This window comes from Scyliorhinus canicula, chromosome 9, assembly GCF_902713615.1.
Source record: "Scyliorhinus canicula chromosome 9, sScyCan1.1, whole genome shotgun sequence".
In the NCBI taxonomy this organism is placed as follows: domain Eukaryota; kingdom Metazoa; phylum Chordata; class Chondrichthyes; order Carcharhiniformes; family Scyliorhinidae; genus Scyliorhinus; species Scyliorhinus canicula.
This window is the reverse complement of record NC_052154.1, coordinates 84,023,851-84,039,606: the sequence shown is the minus strand read 5'-3', so window position 1 is coordinate 84,039,606 and position 15,756 is coordinate 84,023,851. Positions and strand designations below refer to the sequence as shown.

Sequence of the window (15,756 nt, the reverse complement as noted above, 5' to 3'; positions counted from 1 at the left end):
ACCCAAGGCTGGAATCAAACCCGGGATCCCTGGAGCTGTGAGGCAGCAGTGCTAACCACTGTGCACCCACAAGGGACAGAATTGGACAAAGAGCTCTGGGAGGGTGGAGGAGGTTCTAGGAACAGGAAAGGGCAAGGCCATGGAGGGATTTGAACACAAGCAACTCACTGCAGCTCTTTATACAGTAGCTACCAAATCTACAACCTCTTGCTGTAGTTCACTGCTGAGAAGGACAAGGGTAGCAGGCAAATGGGGAACACCATCTGCACATTCTCCTCCAAGCCCCACACTACCCTGACTGTTGCTGGAGCTATACCTCAATGTTTAATGTGAAGTCAAAATTACACTGACTTGTCACTTATTAAGATTTTTTTTGCTGTTGGAAATTGTGATGTTCTGGCCTGTCTAAAGTTAACGGCTGCTTTGTCTGGCATTAAAGAGTCAGCACAGACATCTATGGGCAAGACTTTCCAACACTTCTCTCCAGCAGGATTTTTCAGTCCCACTGAAGGGATAGGTTTCCCCAGCAGCGGGATGGGCCAGCTACTCAAATCACCATTGACTCCATCAGGATTGGAAGACCCCATAGGCGGCTTGCTGTACGCCTCCACTGCTGAAAAACATGCCAAAGGGGGGGACTGGAAAATCCCAAACTACAAATTAAAGATTAGAATTGAAACAGCAAGCATTACCAAAGAAGATAAGCAGAACGGATTAAAACAAAAGAGACATACACTTCTTCAAACTTATTTCCGGAAACTTGGGTGAAACAGAGCGGAGGTCAGCTCAAGGCCAAAAAGAGCAGGGCCAAAGGAAGCATTGTCTAAACAAAAAGCAGCCAACTAGGGGGCAGACTTTCCCAATATATAATTTTCAAACTCTATGCCTGATTTTAACAGTAAAATTAATGAATGAAAAATCATGTGGAATTTGGAGAATTTTCAAATATGTCAAGGGAGGCTAAATTTCTGACTCTGAGAACTGCAGAAACAAATCGGTGGACTGTCGCGAGTCGCCATGAATGGACAAGTTTTTGACACTTTTTGATCACTGCTCCACCTCCACACCCACAACCATGCTGTCCTCTTCACTGAGCAACATTCACTCACTCACACTCCCCTCCTCCTAACTTAGACATTCACTCACTCAAGCCCTCCTCCTAACTCAGCCACTTACACTCATTCTCCCCTCCTCACTTAGCCACTCACTCACTCGCACTTCTCTCCTCAGCCTCACAGACTCACGCTCCCCTCCTCACACAGCCACACTCGCTCACTCACACTTCCCTCCTCAGCCACACAGACTCACGCTCCCCTCCTCACACAGCCACACTCACTCACACTTCCCTCCTCAGCCACACAGACTCACGCTCCCCTCCTCACACAGCCACACTCACTCACACTTCCCTCCTCAGCCACACAGACTCACGCTCCCCTCCTCACACAGCCACACTCACTCACTCACACTTCCCTCCTCAGCCACACAGACTCACGCTCCCCTCCTCACTCAGCCACTCACTCACTCACACTTCCCACCTCAGCCACACAGACTCACGCTCCCCTCCTCACACAGCCACACTCACTCACTCACACGTCCCTCCTCAGCCACACAGACTCACGCTCCCCTCCTCACACAGCCATACTCACTCACTCACACTTCCCTCCTCAGCCACACAGACTCACGCTCCCCTCCTCACACAGCCACACTCACTCACACTTCCCTCCTCAGCCACACAGACTCACGCTCCCCTCCTCACACAGCCACACTCACTCACTCACACTTCCCTCCTCAGCCACACAGACTCATGCTCCCCTCCTCACACAGCCACACTCACTCACTCACACTTCCCTCCTCAGCCACACAGACTCATGCTCCCCTCCTCACTCAGCCACTCACTCACTTGCGCTTCTGTCCTCAGCCTCACAGACTCACGCTCCCCTCCTCACACAGCCACACTCACTCACTCACACTTCCCTCCTCAGCCACACAGACTCACGCTCCCCTCCTCACACAGCCACACTCACTCACTCACACTTCCCTCCTCAGCCACACAGACTCATGCTCCCCTCCTCACACAGCCACACTCACTCACTCACACTTCCCTCCTCAGCCACACAGACTCACGCTCCCCTCCTCACTCAGCCACTCACTCACTTGCGCTTCTGTCCTCAGCCTCACAGACTCACGCTCCCCTCCTCACACAGCCACACTCACTCACTCACACTTCCCTCCTCAGCCACACAGACTCACGCTCCCCTCCTCACACAGCCACACTCACTCGCACTTCCCTCCTCAGCCACACAGACTCACGCTCCCCTCCTCACACAGCCACAGTCACTCACTCTCACTTCTCTCCTCAGCCTCACAGACTCACGCTCCCCTCCTCACACAGCCACACTCATTCACTCACAATTCCCTTCTCAACCACACACACTCATGCTCTCAACCCCATTCAGCCACACCTACTCTACCCCTCAACTCCTCCCGCAGCTCTCCCGTCCCCTACCCCAACCTGGATATCCCCATGTTGCCCGGACATGGGAGAGCTGGAGAGGGGAGACTGTCAGGGCTCAAATACTGAGCCCTGGGTCTTATCCGTCAGCTGGCCACCCCTGGCCTTCCTCTCGGATGTCCCCTCCAGCCCCGTTCTCTGCACCCCCCCCCCCCCCAGGGCTTCAGCGGAATGGCCCCCGGGCAGACGTGTTAGCAGCGAGCAGAATCTGCTGCAGGGAGGAGCTCTGCATACTGCACCTGGTGGCAACAGTTACTGGGGATGTGGCCTCTGCATTGCCCAATCAGAGAAATAGGATTAGACCAATCAGGTTCGAGTTGGGCCGATGGGTGTGGCCGATTCGCGCACCGAGCCAGAGACCCAATTTTTCAGAATGATCCAAGTTAATCTATGAAATTTACAGGATACTGAGAGGCCTGGATAGAGTGAATGTGAAGAGGATGATCCCACTAGTAGGAAAAACTAGAACCCAAGGGCACAGCCTCAGAATGAAAGGACGATCCTTTAAAACAGAGATGAGGAGGAATTTCTTCAGCTAGAGGTTTGTAAATCTATGGGACTCTTTGCCCTACAAGGCTGTGGAAGCCAAATTACTGAGTGTCTTTAAGACAGAGATAGATAGGTTCTTGATTAATAAAGGGATCCAGGGTTATGTGGAGAAGGCAGGAGAATAGGGATGAGAAACATATCAGCCATGATTGAATGGCGGAGCAGGCTCGATGGGCAGAGAGGCCTAATTCTGCTCCTATGTCTTATGGTCTTATCAGAGCCGCCACACTTTTCTGTGAAAGAGCCAAGGTTAGACACGCACTGCAGTCTGTACCTCCAACGTGAACCATCATTCCATAGAGGAAAATGTTTCCTATATATCACAGCTGAGCAGTGTTTACAAGAAAAGATTGAAGGCGCTAAATGTTTCCACAGGGCTGATTAAGTTAGAAAGCTACCTGTCAATTTTTCAGTTTGAACAAAATGGGTTCTGAAATTAAACATGTAAAGAACATTAAGGTGAGGAAAGAGACAAATGAATCATGTCTGGGCTAATATCTATCTCTCAGCGGACAGATTATCTGGTCATTATCACATTGTTTGATTGTGGGAGCTTGCGGTGTGCAAATAACTTCAAAAGTGCCCCATGGGCTGTTTAAGCACTTTGAAGGGGTTGGAGGTGAGGAAAAGATCAATATAAATGCACCTGGTCTTCTTGGCAACTGTCAAGTGGGTTCTGGGCAGGATGGGATACAAATACCAGGGGCGGGATTCTCCGCTGGCAGGATTCTACATTTTGCCAGCGCCCGGGGGTTTCCCGACGGCGTGGGGATGCCCCACAATGGGAAACCCCGTTGATCGGCTGGCGTAACGGAGAATCACGCCGGCGGGTCGAGGCAAAAATGTGCAGCGGCAGGGCGGAGAATCCAACCCCAGTTGTGTAAACATGAAAAAATACTGGTTGGAATTCTCTGCCATCGGGATTGTCCATTCCCGCTGGCAGCACCCCACCCGCTTGGGAATGTGGATGTCACTGCCAAAGACAGTGGTTATTGTCTACCCCTAGAACCTGCTAAATGGCATGCTGGGACAATTCAGACTAGAGACTGCCATACTTGGAGATGGTGGCAAAGCGGTTTAAAATTCGAAAAACCCACCTGGTTCCCTCATGGAAATCTGTCACCTTTACCCGGACTCACCTACATGGGACTACAGACCCACAGCAATGTGCTTCACTCTTAACTTTCCTCTGAAATGGCCCAGCAAGCCACTCAGTTCAAGAGTAATTAAGGATTGACATTAAATGCTGCCCACATCCCATGAATGTATTTAAAACATTTTGAAGCACATTCCTCTAAATTGTTCGCCAGATGTACAGGCCTAACATCAATGCAAGAAATTCGAGCTGCCACAACAACCTGCATCACTGAGCAATATCTGGCCATGCGTTGTCACTGAGTGTTCTGAACTGAAGATTGCTAACAGAGTTCACCTCTTTTGAAGGAACATTGCTCTCATTAATCTTAAATCTAACAACAGACTGAAAAGAGAGAGTCCCAGGTATCAAGTTACACACAAAACTCAAAAGTCCATCATATAGTTGTGGTCACAATGCCATGGTTTTGTGCAATCAGAATATATTACCACAGTCACAGCTTTGCAGCTTCACTAATACCACCTTGGACCAGTCAAGCTGGGGAAATGACAGAACCATGTTATTAATGGCATGGCACTAAACCAACAATATCAAGACGGTAACAGAATTGGAAAACAGCTTAATCACAGGAGACAGATAAGGACCGGGATTCTCCAGTCGTTACAATTCAATTTTCCCGCCAGCAGGTTTCCCGGCGGTGTAGGGTGGTTACAATGGGAAATCCCACTAACAGCGGCAAGAAGATTGAATCCCACCAACAACGAACGGCTCACGGTTGGGAACCATGTGGCTGGCGGACCAGATAATCCGTCGAGGGAGACATTTCTTAATTGAACCACATGACAAGCTCAAACATGGTCACACTTTCAGTGTGGACAAGGAAAGTATTTTTTAACAGCACAGAACCAGAGGTGGTGCGGCACTGGCAGCCAGAAGGTGGGCACTGCCTGCAGTGAACTAACCAGGATGGTATTCAATGTTCTGACTGAGTAGGCTGCTTTTGAAACGCATTGTCGTCAATAGCAGTAACAGAAATGGTTGCCGCAGAAACCGAAAGCAGCAATTCCCAAATGACTGACACAGGGCATTGGGAGGCAATGTGGTTCGCCCCTGGATGGCACATCCACAGATACGACCATAAAGAACAAATAAGTCAAGTCATTAATCTTGCCTTTGTGCTAATCACTGGAAATGCCACACATCTGCACAAAATACATTTCTTCCATCTCTTCCAAGAAGCAGCAATTGCCATCAGATTGCTACTCTCTTCCACTTTTCCACTCGATCATTCTGCTCTGGACTTTTGGCTGCGTCTTCAACTCTAGCATCTTCATAAATGTGGCGCGATCTTCGATTGAACTGCTTCTCAGTAACATTGAACACTGGTGGTGGATGGAGAGGGTTGGGGGGGGGGGGGGGGGGGGGTTGAATGACAAACTGGTAAGTACCCGCTAACACAATCAAGAGCATTTTGACAGCTTTTCAGTATGTTAGTGTATAAGTGAATGGCTGGGTGAATGGGTATGTGTGTAAATGGAAGATCGGTGAACTGGCTCGGGTGGCTGAGTGGGGAGATGGATTGGGGTAGTCAGTTTGTGTTGGCGGGGGCTGTCAGGTTAGGGGCTAGTCAGGGAAGATTATGGAGGTAGAGTCGGAGGGTGTTGGGTTGGGGCTAGTCAGGTTTGGATGAGGTTTGGGGGGGTTATGGAGGAAGACAGGTGATGGCTACTCAGGCTGGTCAGGGGTAGTCGTGGGGGTGGCGGAGGTGTTGTCAGTTGCATAGTTACCCAGGGGATAGTCCAGTATTTTTCTGTTTGACATTTCCTGGATAAGTATAGGGGTAAGCATGTTGAAACAGTCTGAAGTCTCTGACTCGAGGTGGAGACGTTCCGAGAGTCCCGGGTAGCAGAGGAATTGCCCATCGGAAATCCATACATTGTGGGAAATTCCGCAGTCCTGAAATGCATCGTGGGAGGAAGGTCCGTTCTCCAGTGATCCAGAGACCAGACGATCTGAGCCATTCTCGTTTGCTCAGGTACAATGCTTCCGACAATCTAGTTACATAACCTATGTCATCAAAAGCATTGCATCTGCCGTGCATCCATGTGGTTTGGGAAAAGACTGATAGAGAATCTGAGGACGATGGGAGGGAGCCATTTGGCCCATTGTGCCTGTGTCCGAAAGGATGAAGTGGATTGGGGAATGCCTCATACATTGAAGAAAATATACCTTGTTTTTCTCTAAGTGCTCGATGAAAGCTTTCTGTTCTCTAAAATGCAGCCAATGAATAAACCAATAACCAACACAAAAGTTACCAATTAAAACCAGCCAGAAATGGCAATTACACTTTTTGGACTTGTGCACGGATATGGCTGAACACTTTAACGATGCACCATTAGGTTACTGACACTAATGGAACTATCCCAGCAGGACTCAGTATCTTCAGCATAAGGCTGGCGAGGAAGGATATGGGCAGGCACAAAGAAAGGCACATAAGCAGGAAAGACAGGAGCACCAGCATATTTTACCCAGTAATCTAGTCAGTGCTTTCCTGGGCTGAATGGAGAGAGGACTGAGGAAGGTGATGCTCAGCAAGTGTTTTATTGCAACTCCGCGCTTTCCAAGTGTGTCCGGGTTTGTCCCATCCCAACTCCAAGACATCTGGCAAACACAGTACAGGCATTTTCAGAACACATCCTCAGGAAGAAATATCTCACAACAAATCTTCTGACTTAATACACAAGGGCAGTAAGTCCCTTCGAGAATCCGTAAAAAAAAGAGATTAGCCTTCAAGAGAGAGAAAAAAGACCCCGACATTTCAAGACATTTCCAGACAAAAATGATTCTTTGCCTCAATTGATGAAAATTCAAGTTTCTCAAAACAGCAGGTTCGCAAGACTTAGAACTGACGAAAAAAAGCAGCTACCATCAAGAAGCATTTTTCACACATTTAAAAATCAGTGCTGACTTTAAAGTACCAGATTCAAGAGAGCTTCCGCATCACTTGTCAAGCTGGAGAAAAAAAAACTTTTGCTCAGAAAATGATCCTGAGACAATATTGTTTTAAGAGGTCCTCTCGGTTTACAAAAAAATACATATACCACACATACATATATATATATATTTTTAAAAATCACTGCACTGAAATGGAACAAAAAAGGTTAAGCTTTGAAAGCTGTTATTCAAAAAAAAGAGCACAACTAAAAAAAAATAGGTCAGGTATTTGATTACCTACCAAATTGAAGGTAAAAATGAATAGAGCAAGGCTGAGGCAGCAGTTTAGTGAGAGACCTATAAAAACCCAAGCAGAAATATGTATTCCTTTGGAAATATTAAGAAAAAAAAGATATACTTTCGACAGAATCCCAAACTGTGCTCAGAGACACACCGAGCAGGCAAGGCAAGACTAACAGCTGCAGGCTGAAGCAAAGCACCTATTCAGGGTGGCTGAATGGGATTTGCTGCTGTGGTATTATCCTACCTCGGCACCTGTCACATCTCGAGAGGAAGCAAAGGGGGGCGGAGATTGTCTTCTCCTTTGGTCATGTGAGCTCCGCACAGGCACTAATAGGGTTTCTGATTGTCTATGAGTAATCGTGTGTCACGCATGGGTCCAGCAGCACATTAATATTTCAGACAGAAGGAGAGTCTACAGCCTCTGTTCCAAGTACCCAGTTGAACAGTTTCCTTCAGCCCTGAATGTCTGGATCCTTTTTTCTTTGAGATAAAAAACAAAACACCATTGTTGAACCGAGAAATGCAATCGGGTCTGCACACTCATTGTTCTTGTGTTAACAGCTTTCCATTCTCATTACTGTCGTTAAACCGGGGAGTTATGTTTAATGTTCCATTCTTTGAGAATTCTCTGCCCTCTCCCTGATTTTCGCTCTTGATTTTTTTTTACTGATGTTGACACTGCCAGCATCAGCCCTGACCTGCAGTCTGCCGAACCCTCCAGCTCCAAGTAGCTCAGTACACGAGTGCAGAGGTTTATAAGCAGCTTGAGTTATTAATTTTCTCCTATCCCATGTACTGGCCCTTGCCAGCATGCAATTCTACTGCCTCCTGACACCATCTCCCTGATAGCTTGCACCACATACCCACTTTGAAAATTTGCGTTGGCAAACAATCCAAGTGCTGAAGATATTGTAGTTGACCCTGATCCGTGTTCACACAACATTCATATTTTCCAAGGAGTGGGGTTTTCTGGACATCAGTCTATACATGGGTGGGATTTACCAGGATTGTGATGCCCGACTTGATGTGCCGAGGCTGTTAAATCTTGTGAAAGGTCTCTCGCGATATTTGCAACGCTTGAGGCGTCTCGCAAGATTCAACCGAACCTCGCGAGGCGTTGTGATCTGGATCTCATCCTCACTTAGCGTGATCCAGATTAGAATATTTAAATGAACCGTTAGGCTCATTTAAATATGTCTGCGCCATGTTCACCCGGGGGCCTGGGAACGAATGATTATCCCAGCGAAGCCTCGACCGAAAGCTGTTTAGTATTGGTGCACACAAATGGGGACCAGTCATAACCGCACCTGGCCTGGGAGGCCCCCAGGTGGTCAAGCTCTGGGCAGGGTCGTACTCTAGCATTCCTGCTGACGCCTGGCCACCTTCACATTGCCAGCCTGACAATGTGACACTGCCACATGGGCATCCTGGCAGTGCCACCCAAGCAAGGGTGCCTGGGTGGCACTGCCAGGTGGGCAGCGGCACTGCCAGGGTGCCAATGTGCACGGGTGCCAGGTTGCCCATGCCAGGAGTCAGGCAACAGTCAATATGTGGGCCTTAAGAGGTGGTTTGGGGCTGGCCTCAAGGACCCAGGAAGAGGTAAGTTCTGTGCAGTGGGGGGAGGGTGGGGATGGTCCAGAGGCTGTGGTGGGGTCGCTAAGATCAGGGCTGAGCTCATCAGCGTGGGAAATTATGCAAGTGTAGCCTCGACGGGGCGTTTCCCGCCGAGGTCAAGAAAAGGAAAAAGTGTGGTTGAATAGCAGGGTGTTTCTCAATGTGCAGCCACCAAGAAACACCCCGCTAAACGCGGCCAAAAGCAGAATCTGGGTGTTATTCTCCATCCTGCCGCACCCGTTTTCTGGTGTGGCGCGCCCCCTGCCGGCTGTGGGATTCTCCGCCCCGGCAGCTGGACGATGGGATTCGCTGCCGGCGAAACGGAGGATCCCGTCAACAGAGAAGCCAACCCTCTGCTTTTTCCAGTTGAATTGAGACCCTAGGCTGGGTTTATATGGCTTGGCAACACACTTTATGGTGAAAATGACTTCATTTATTGGGCTAAACCCACTGGTTGAGTTTGAAAGACTGAAGAGCAACATTTCGAACAAAATGACTTAAACGGCAGCTTCTATAACAGCATAACTGTAACCGATAAATTCCAGAACCATTAAAACAGAGTCAGCCTATCTTTAAATAGCTTATCAGAGACAATTACCTCAGAAGAGTGTGAATGAATCATCTAACCATCTCCTGAACCATTCACAAAACATCCAGATAACGTTGTGTATTCATCTGGGTGTGAAACAAGCCGTCAGATGCAATATATTTGGACAATGGACCTTCACCAAGAAGGGAACCCTTCCAACCAAAATCTAATCATCTCTAAACCATGGAACTAGAATAAACCTGCCATGACCATATTTGGGTAGCAGGTCAGTTCACGCGAGGAGGCTGTGTGGTAAGCCGATTAACCCTCATTTGTGCTTTAAGTAACTGGTGTTGTTCAGGGCATGAGAACAGAAGAAGAAGAGATGCCGAAGAAGGAAGACCCTGAATGGGCAATCCTCTCTCCATCCATCTTAAAGGCTTAGGTCATACCTGTTGTTTGATCAGCCATACACTCTGGGTAGCATCTAAAATATCAACCCAGAAGTTGCTGACTCCAGGAGAAAAACTAGAGACGGTCCCGACAATAAATGCTATTTTAAAAAATTTATTAAAAATAAATTTAGAGTACCCAATTATTTATTTTCCCAATTAAGGGGCAATTTAGCATGGACTTGTACATTTTTGGGTTGTGGGGTGAGAGCCACGCAGACACGGGGAGACTGTGCAAACTCCACACAATCAGTGACCCAGGGCTGGGATTTGAACCCGGGTCCTCAGCGCTGCAGTCCCAGTGCTAACCACTGTGTCACGTGCTGCCCATCAATGCTATTATTTTTGTTTATAAACTTACAAGGAAACCTACCTGTGTATTTTACAATCACAGTGTTTAAACAATTAAATGCTCAGTGAATTGGCAAGTTTGTTTATTATTTTTTAACAACCTGTTGTAGTCAAATGAAGGCTGGAAAGAGAGCGGTGTCACTTCTATCTGATAATATGGACAATGAGAAATTGGAAGTGGGAAATCAAATTGGCCCCTCAGAGGGATTTTTAAAATATATATAAAGGTTTTGTTGTGGTTTAAATGTTTAGAATACTTATCAGGTCCACATTCAAGAGTAGCATCTTCATCAAAAATTGTGAATTAACTTAAAACATCCCGCCTTCACAGATGGTAACATTTGAATGAAATAAAAAATCTGTAATTAAAAGTCTAAAGATGACCATGAAGCCGTTGTCGATTGTCGTAAAAACCCAACTGGTTCACTAATGCCCTTTAAGGCCCTGGTCTGGCCTACATGTGACTCCAGACCCACAGCAATGTGGTTGCTTCTTAAATGCCCTCAAGGATGGGCAATAAATGCTGGCCCAGCCAGCGACGCCCACATCCCATGAATGAATAATAATAAAAAAACTTTAAAAGCCCTCTCCATTGAAGAGTTACAGATTGTAGCTAGACCGACTCTGATTGGACCAAGTGTTGAGCTCTTTAATAATGAGGACTTTAATAACGAGTGTGTGGAAGTATTTATTGTCTTGTTAATAAAACTTCCAATGAGGTTGAAGTGGCCAGCGGAGGTTTGGGCCCTTCTATTGTAGAGCATATTATTAGGAAAATCCATTAAAGGACAGCATGGTGGCGCAGTGGTTAGCACTGCTGTCTCACGGCACCGAGGTCCCAGGTTCGATCCCGGCTCTGGGTCACTGTCCGTGTGGAGTTTGCACATTCTCCCCGTGTTTACGTGGGTTTGCCCCCATGACCCAAAGATGTGCAGGTTAGGTGGATTGGCTACGCTAATTGCCCCTTAGTTGGAAAATAAGAATTGGGCACTCTAAATTTATATATAAAAAAGGAAAAGCTATTAATGACATTTATTCACCGCTGTCCAGTGAGAGCTCATCAAATGATGAAGTAAGTCCAAAATCGTATCGGTTAGATGGATCAGCAATGCTAAATTGCCCCTTAGTATCCAAAGGTTAGGTGGGGTTAAAGGGAGAGAGCAAGGGAGTGGGCCTAGGTAGGGTGCTCTTTCAGTGGGTTGGTGCAGACCCGATGGGCTGAATAGCCTCTTTCCACGCAATAGGGATTCTATGTTTCTATAACCAAGAATACCATCCCAAGGGCATAATGAGCTGGTGCTGGAGGCAAGCTGCCAAAAATTCCAAACTTTCTTAACTGACCAAAGCAAACTTCAGTGTTACCAGTGTCGTGACTCTTGGGATCATTCCCAGCTTTCCCATGCAGGTTTTCAACCAATTGCTGGACGATGATTTGTCCAGTTGTCAGGCACTGTACACTTAGGGCCCTGACAAAATGGGGAAAAAACTAAATTCTGTGCATTTGCAAAGGGTTGAAGAAGTTCCAAAATTCCCACAAGGGACAAAAAGGCCAGTAAAGATTAAAGTTCTGACATAAAGCCCGGGAAATGGTGCTGGGATAGTAATAATAATCTTTATTATTGTCACAAGTAAGCTTACATTAACACTGCACTGAAGTTACTATGAAAATCTTCTCGTCGCCACATTCCAGCGCCTGTTCGGGTACACAGAGGGAGAATTCAGAATGTCCAAATTACCTAACAGCACTTCTTTGGGGATTTGTGGGAGAAACCGGAGCACCCGGAGGAAACCCACGCAGACACGGGGAGAACATGCAGACTCCGCACAGACAGTAATCAAAGTCGGGAATCGAACCTGTGACCCCGGCGCTGTAAAGCAACAATGCTACCCACTGTGCTGCTGTACTGCCCATATAATAGTGGCTGAAGAGAATTCACCAGATGTATGGTTGGCAGAAACCTTTGTTAAGGATTTAAATAGGGAAAAGGGAAGTTCCAATCCAGGAAAGCCAAAAATGTGGGAGAGACCTCGCTCAGCTGAAGTGCCACAGGGGAGTGCAGTAGAAGCTGCACTGCCACCTGCGAGGAATAGTGTCCCAGAGGGCCTACAACAAGTTGAGGGAAGGCCTCTCAACAAAGAAAAGGAAAATGGGAGAGGTAATACAGCCAGACATGAACAGCACCGGTGAACACCACAAGGAATATAAAAGTTGAGTCAGTGTGGATTTGTCTAGTGAAGAATCAAATGATCAGGTTCAAAATTCAAACATAACTGAACCCAGTTATTTAAAAATCAGAGACCACAGGGCAGCATGGTGGCGTAGTGGTTAGCACTTCTGCCTCACAGCGCCAAGGACCCGAGTTCGATCACCAGATCACTGTCCACGGGGAGTTTGCACATCCTCCCCGTGTCTATGTGAGTCTCATCCCCACAACTCAAAAAGATGTGCAGGGTAGGTGGATTGGACACGCTAAATTACCCCTTAAGTGGAAAAAAAAAGATTGGATACTCTAAAGTTAATAAAAGATTCAGAGCCCACTAGAGGCAAAGTGCAGGAGGAGAACCCAGGTGCTTTTTGGGTCTGAAGAATAGTTTATCAACCACTGTCACCCTAGAGATCGGGATTATCAGTGTGCCAGAACCTGAACTATTAAACCTGTGACTCGAAGAATCAGCAATCAAAGGGTTAAGGATGTGACAGACAGTGCAACATTGCAGTAGCAGGCATATTAAAACCTTGGATGGGAAAAGATGTCTCTTCAGCAGCCTTTGAAATTTGATCCCCGCAATGGCTCAGGAATCAAGCTTGAGTTTGTACTTAGCCCAAAGCTCACCAAAGACCACACGGGTGGGATTTTCCAGCCCCTGTACAATGTCTTGTCTGGCAGTGGAGGTAGTTCGCCGCTAGCTGCTGACGGGATATTCCAGTCCCGTTCATGTCTACAGCATTTTGCGTGGCTGCCACTGGGGAACTTGGGGGAGGGGGCGGGTCACCTTTGGCAGAACTAGAAAATCCTGCTGGTGGGAAGGGTCAGAAAATCCGGTTGCTGCCATTAAAATTTCCAAACCACTCCAAACAGACGCTAGTGAAAATTCAAACCCATAGATGATACTTAACGTGTATTTAAGAGTGTAAAGCAGGGAAAACACACCAGGTTTTCAAAATAAAATCCTTCCTTGGGCCGGACCCCAATACCAAAAGAGATTTAATTCCAATGGCTGCTGCAAACAGTGCCAGCTATAGCAGTTGTACAATCAATGAGTGGATGTCTGAATATATTCCCTTTTCCTGCATGAAAATTGTAATGGATCCATTTCATTTCGTCTGGCACAGTGGTGTTATAAAACCATGTTTTATCGAAAATGGCTTTATTTATTGAGTAGACTGAAACCACTGTTTGAGTTTTAAAAGACTGAACACCAGCATTTTTTAAGGAATGGCAAACAGCAGTTTCTAAGATGGCCGAACATTTACACAACAGTACCAGAGATAGATCGTCAGAGACAATTACCTCAGAGGAGTGTGAATGGACCATCTCTTGAACCATTCACAAAACATTTAGACAACCCATGTATTCAACTGGGTGGCAGTGAAGCCATTAGACATTTTGTGAAAAGGGAACTTCTTCAGTCATAATCTAATCATGCCTGAAGGGTGGATTTGGAATCAACTTGCTCTGACCATATTTGAGTTAATGGTCAGATTGTAAGGGTAGATCATGTGATGAGCCAACTAACTCTTTTTTATTTTACAAAATTGATTTTCTCAAGGCCAGAGAGAGCAGGTTAAGAAGAAAGACCCTGAGTGGGCACTCTCTCGCTCGCCATCCATCATGCAAGCCTGAGCCCTGCTTCTTGTTTGACCAACCACCCATAATGGGCAATGTCTAAAATAACAATCCGGCAGCTGCTGACCCCAGGAGAGCAAATAGAAATTGTTTGTAAACGTATTTAGTTTGCCACAAAGCAGAATTTAGAAAGTCCATTTCTGAAACCATCCAAGTCATCAGTCTATAGGATTCAAATACAACTGGCTCATTTCGGATTCTTAAATGATTTAACCTATCATTTGTATTGTACCGTGTATTCATGCGTGAGCTTAATGTCTGACAGTTGGAGCATTTTTATTATTTTTATTTAGATTGGGTGTTCAGCACAATAAATATGATTCTCTTTTATTTTCAAAACATTGAAGGAAACCTGTCTGCTGTGTCTTTTCTAGTTACAGCACTTGAACATTCACTGAATTGTGAAGAGTGTTCTTTTCCAGAAACCTGTTGTGGTCAAATGAGGGGTGGAAAGAGAGGCAATCCATTCTACCACTACTCACCTGACTGCAACACACTGCACGAGACCAGCGGTGCTGCCTAAACTTTTGGATTGTTATAATAGGCGTGAAGAACTAGGAACTAATTGTTGTGGATATATATCCCAGAGGGCCACTTTCATTGTCGCAGTGTAGTCTATCAATCCACCAGCGCCATGGAGAGGTGAAAAAAGTACACTGGGTGAAGCGACAGCATTTTGAGTCTAAAGTATGATTATTTCTAACTTATGGGAGCCAGAAGGCATAACACCTACTGCCACCTCCAGGCTAGGATCAGCTAGCACAGCACAGGTCCATCACAATCTATGTGGTTTCGTAACTCTACACCATGCAGTTAATTTACCAATTAAGCTGAAAGATGGCACAGCTCCGGCCTAATTGCAGCACTGACATCCCCCTGTGACAGCATTTCCTTATGGAAGATAGCAATGGCATTAATGGTGCACCACTGCCAAAGTGAATTTCTCTCAATTCTTCACAACTCTCCTGTATTACTGTTCCTTGTTTTTATTTTAAAAATACATATATTTATGAATTGATGCGACAGTTTGACACATAGTGCTTCGAGATATATTCTTTGAGGTGTATGCCAGAACTTAACAGGCCGTGCAGATACACTGGTACATTTGGGATCTCAGCTATGGGGACATTGTATTCAAGAGGTGGGATTCTCCGTTCCAGAAACAAAGTGCTGATGCCGGGACTGAATCGCGAGAGTTCAACTGCCCCGAAAGCGGTGCATTCCTGGGACGATTCAGGACATCCTAATGAGTTAGCACTGGCTGTTTTGCCAATGGTCATTGGGATGCTCTGCATTACTATAAGTGTGGTGGTGGGCCTTGTCAGGTTTTTGTGGATTCACTCGCTCATCAGTAAATGGGCCTTGTATGAGGTCTACCTGGCTTTGCATTGGTTTCCAAACTCATGCTTCCACCCATGCCCCAGCCTACTCCCCCAGTTCGAGAGTCCACGCATCACCCTCTCTGACATCCAGTCACCCCATGTTTGTCTTGGGAAGGGTTTGCACAGCCAGTGTAAGATAAGGGATGGGACTGCATCATCTCACATCTGTACTAACCTGTGTACTGC

The 15,756-nt window shown here is 46.6% G+C and overlaps 1 protein-coding gene across 7 annotated transcripts in view; it reads right to left on the bottom strand.

Annotated features, from left to right (window-relative positions):
- Positions 1-15,756, bottom strand: part of LOC119971491 (RNA-binding Raly-like protein) — a 1,731,169-nt gene that overhangs the window by 1,287,920 nt on the left and 427,493 nt on the right. Inside the window, exon 1 of one of the 7 annotated variants that reach the window (XR_005461851.1) lies at positions 7,639-8,343. The exons of 5 other annotated variants lie outside the window; for them this stretch is intronic. The gene's annotated coding sequence lies outside the window, so the exon portion shown is untranslated. Of the gene's footprint in view, positions 1-7,392; positions 7,564-7,638; positions 8,344-15,756 lie in introns of those variants that run through there. One more of the 7 variants, XR_005461850.1, reaches the window with a different exon arrangement.